Here is a 5000-nt window from a genome sequence, read left to right as displayed (position 1 = left end):
GGTTGCCACAATCAGCTGCAAGCAGTGGTCAAAGAAGCCTCTAAGGTTGACAGAGACTAGGCTGAAGACCTGGAAGTTGACCTGAGAAAAAGCACAACAATAATTACTTAGGGCTGTAACACCCCAAGAAGAGGAGAAAATAGGTGGAGTTGAAAAAGAATGTCAGCACCTCAAAACAGCATGTATGAGGACTACAGAATGGACATGTGGCTAAGACGAGTATGGAAATAAGGTACATACGGGAAGCTGGTGGTGGAATGCATAAGTCCAAGAAATCATCAAATGAAAGAAGGAGTGCATAAAAAAGTGGGAGACAGTAAAGATGGGACAGCCTTAGAAGGAATACCAGTTGACTAGCAAAGAGGGTAAGAGACGAGGTGCAATAGCAAAGAATAAGGCATCAGAAGCACTCTACCAGTTTCTGGAAAGTGATTCAGTAGATAGCACAAATAAACTCTTTCAGGTTGCAAGGCAAGACAAAAAGGTAAAGATGATAGTCATACACCCTTCATAAGGGAAGCCTGCAACAACCTGCTCACCAGTCTAAGGGACATCAAAGGCAGATGGAAGGAGTACTTTCAGCAGCTTCTGAATGAAGAAGACCCCAGAGAAGCTGTACCACCCCAGACACAGCCTATGATGAAAGAATATGAGGAGCCCACCCTAGAAGAAGTAAGAACAGCACTAAGAAAAATGAAGTCAGGGAAAGCAGCAGGCTCAGAGGTCACAGCAGATATGATCAAGATGCTGGGTGAGATAGGGGAGAAATAGCTCATGTAGGTACTCATATCGGTATGGAGAGAAAGGCATATCCCAGATGACTGGAAATAAGCATATTAGTGTACAAGAACAAAGGGGACATTCACAACTGTGGGCAGTACAGAAGTATCAAACTCATGTCACTCTACATGAAAGTTCTGGAGAGGGTGTCTGACAAATGAATATGCAGAGCAGTAAAAAATAAGATAGGAGATGAACATTTTGGATTTGGTTCAGGATGCAGCACAACTGACCCGATGTTTGTAGTGAGACAGATAGTTGAGAAGATGCTAGAGAAGAGGAAAGAGTCCAACTGGGCATTCCAAGACTTGGAGAAAGCATATGGCAAAGTCCCAAGGAAGCTGATTTGGGTAGTTCTTCAGCGATTCAAAGTCCCAGAAACACTGGTAGAATTAGTGCAGGCTATGTACAAGGACTTGATGACTCCAGTACAAACAGTGTTTGGTCTGACAGAGGGGTTCTCAGTAGCAGTGGGTGTTCATCAAGGTTCAGCACTGAGCCCACTGCTGTTAATACTGGTGATGGACTACATAAGCAAACAGGCTGGAGGGGACAGATCAACAAGCTTGCTTTATGCAGATGATATGGCATTACAAGCAGGAAGAGTTTTAACAAAAGATGGGAGAATGGAATGCAAAACTGAAGGCACATTGGATGAAATGGAGTACAGATAAAGCAGTGGTAGTGACAATCAATTGGGGAAATCAGAAGAAGCTGAGATTTGAGATAGAAGGGAACATAGTGAAATAGGTTAAGAGCTTCAGGTATCTGGGAGGGGTCACTGAGGAGAAGGGGTCTAAATGAGGAGGTCAAAACTAGAATTAGAGGGGCTTCAGCCAACAGGCACAGAGCATCTGGGGTAATGTATGACAGAAGAATGCCAAAGAAGCTGTAAAGTAAGGTGTACAAAACAGTGGTGCGATCAGTATACTATATGGCACAGAAACCTGACCAGTAAAAGCAGAGCAGTTGATGAAGCTCAAGGTGATGGAGATGAAGTGCCTGATGGTAGGCTGCAGACTGTGGGACAGACAGAGAAATGAGGATATCAGAGCAGAAGTCAAAGTAATTCCAGTTGCAATGTAGGTCAATCAAAGAGAACAGATTTCTGTGGTTTGGTTGCATGTGCAGAAAGCCAGAAGAGAATCTGCTGAAGAAGACTTGGGACAGACAAGAAGAATGTAAGAGGAAACAAGGGCATCCTGCAAAAAGGTTGATGGATTGCATGAGTGAAGACCTGCGACAGTCAGGCAAGAGGGTCGAAGAAGGTATGAGTGTGGCATTGAATGAAGAAAGATGGCAACAGTTAGCATGATACCCCTACCCCATGTAGAACATGGGAAAAGGGGGTTTGATGATGACAATGATTTTGCCAAGATAATTTTATACCTCATTTTTTATGCCATATTTAGATTTCTGTGATATTGTACAGAAATGCTGTTAACTAATATTATGGAACAGTAAGGGTAATAACACAAACTGAAGTGATGTGCTACTTATAAACTTCATCTGTTGTTATACAACCACACAGAAATTAAAATGGAGAGTCCAAAAATCCTTTCTTTCCTCCTGATCCTGCTGTCAGTCAGAAATACAACTGCTTGTACCCTGTGATACCCACAGGAATGGCTGTACCTGTTCCATCTGTCCATCCCTCCCCCCAGTGAATCCTGGCAGCACACTGCAGTACGATACAGGATTTAAATATTCATTAGTGAATCCTGGGATTTAAATATTCATTAGTGAATCCTGGCAGCACACTGCAGTATGATACAGGATTTAAATATTCATTAGTGAATCCTGGCAGCACACTGCAGTACGATACAGGATTTAAATATTCATTAGTGAATCCTGGCAGCACACTGCAGTATGATACAGGATTTAAATATTCATTTGTAGTAGTTTGAATGAAGCAGCTGCCAGGCGGGAATAACTTCACAGTTCCTGAAGATACCTGCTGCAAGCTCTGTTAGCTTTCCAAGGCTTGATTATTGCTCCAAAAACTACAGTTGTTTATAAATGTGTGAAGCTTATTTATTTTTTTAAAGCATCTGTATACAGACACCTGCTGGAATATCATCATTCATACTTCTCAGCAGTTCCAGGTTTTCATGGAAAGTCCAGATTTTTACTTCATATTTTTGATCTATTCCTCATGAAATTTGATATTTTCTGGGAAATAACTGAGGATTGAAGTCACTAAACAATGACAGACATTTGAATTTCAGAGTTGATATCCTTCAAAAATGTATGTTAATACAAAACCTACTATTCTATCAACTTTTTAAGTTTATAAGAGCAATATGTAAAATTTGTCCCTGATTTTTGGCCTTTGTCCTTCCATTATTTTTGGCTTTGTCCAGATTTCTTATGCTTAGAGCTTGAGAGGTATGTCAACACATTTATTTATTTTATTTATTTATTTTATTTTATTTTACATTTGTTGACTGGGCTAGTCCAACTGGATATATGTCCATTTTCAGTAGAGGCCCGGGGAGATAAGCTCCATTAAGCTAATAAAAATAAAATACATTGATGATACAGATTAGCATCAAGAACTTGACTACAAAGTTTATAAAACAACACACTACTACTAGAAACATATTTACATAGTGGAGGGTTTGACATTCATCATGTTGAAGGGTAAGAAAAAAGATCAGGTTCAAACTAATTTTTAATGTTATTTCAAAATACTACACTCAAAGAGACAAAACGTTGGTAATATATACATAGTGGAAACGTGCTCACAGTAGAATGCTTGTTATACAGTAAATACTCAGAGGTAGATTCCAGAAAGACTAGACTGAAATCAGAGTTACGGAAGCTGACTAATCCCACTTTATGAGATTTGGGAGGGAGGTACAGAGAGAAGCACCAATACTGAGAGGTGAGGACGTTTACTGAAAGGAGTGTATTACTCTGTGTTAGTACATGGGTATAGCCATTGTGTTTTAAGGAGTATCTTTAGTTGCTTTTTGAAATGTGATAAGGATGAAAGTGAGGATAGTTTACTGGTAAGCCTGTTCCAGGTTTTCCCCACAGAATTAGAAAAAAGAGAATAACCTGCTTTGTTGTGGGACTTATGGATGGTTACTAGTAATTTATCTGCTGAGCGAAGGGTTGTAAGATTTTTGTAGGGGGTGATAAGGCTACAGACTTCTGGAGTATTACTGGGATGATACAGAATCTTGTGGGTGATAGTAAGTTGCTGAAATTGAAACTGGTTTTGCAGTTCCAGCCATCCTAGCTGTTGGAGATTTTGACAATGATGGGTTCTAAATGGGGAGCCAGTGGCAAATCTGGCAATGTTGTTATAGGAGGTAACCAGTTTGTTAAGGTTGCTTTTGGATAAATTAGTATAAATGGGGGTGGCATAGAGGAGGGTGGAGATCAGATGGGTGTGGGCAATGGCAGTTCTGGCTACAGGGGTAAGGAAAGGTTTTATCTTGTAAAGGGAACCTAGTTTTCTATTTACTGATTTAATAGTTGACTTAATGTGTCAGTCTAAGTTAAGGTTGTGGTCAATTATTATGCCTAAGAGTTTGGTGGTTGGTTCAGGTGATATGACAGTGCCATTATTGGATATACCTTTGAGATCTATTGCGGAAGACTTCAGTGTTGGAGTGAATAGCAATGGTTTAGTTTTTTGGGGGTTTAGGAAGAGGCAACATTGAAGGAACCAGTTTTCTACTAAGTTAAATACTTTTTGGGTGATGGATTGGAGTTCAGCTGAAGAAGAGGCGGCACAAATTAATGTGGAGTCATCTGCATATTGTATGCCATTAGCTTGAGGATGATTTGCATTTAGATCATTAAAGAATATAGAGAACAGGAGAGGTCCCAAGATAGAGCCTTGAGGGACACCAAGGTTAATAGGGAGATGTATGGATAAGTTATTGTCCCAAAGGACAGCTTGTTGTCTATTTTCTAAGTAGGACATGAACCATTGTAATGCCTGTGTATCTAGTGAGAATGATTTAAGTATGTTTATAAGTAACTGATGGTTAACCATATCGAAGGCTTTAGAGAGGTCAATAAAGACCACAGAGGAAAGCATGTTGTTATTATGATTTTTGTTAATGCAGTCAGAAAAGGATAACAGGGCAGTGGTAGGACTATGAAAAGGCCTAAAGCCATGCTGACAGTCAGCTAGTAGGTTATTCTGGAGAAGGTGATCAAGTAGTTGGTGGTGTATGCATTTTTCCATGATTTTGGCTAAA

At 40.0% G+C, this 5000-nt stretch overlaps 1 protein-coding gene across 2 annotated transcripts in view; it reads right to left on the bottom strand.

The window, feature by feature from the left end:
• The window catches only part of GPR162 (G protein-coupled receptor 162), a 1233952-nt gene that overhangs the window by 3985 nt on the left and 1224967 nt on the right, over positions 1–5000 (bottom strand). The gene's annotated exons all lie outside the window — the stretch shown is intronic.

The sequence above is a fragment of the Protopterus annectens genome, chromosome 8.part0 (assembly GCF_019279795.1).
Source record: "Protopterus annectens isolate FY-2018-M chromosome 8.part0, PAN1.0, whole genome shotgun sequence".
Taxonomy (NCBI): domain Eukaryota; kingdom Metazoa; phylum Chordata; order Ceratodontiformes; family Protopteridae; genus Protopterus; species Protopterus annectens.
The sequence above is the reverse complement of the archived record's forward strand: the minus strand, read 5'-3'. Positions and strand labels throughout refer to the sequence as shown.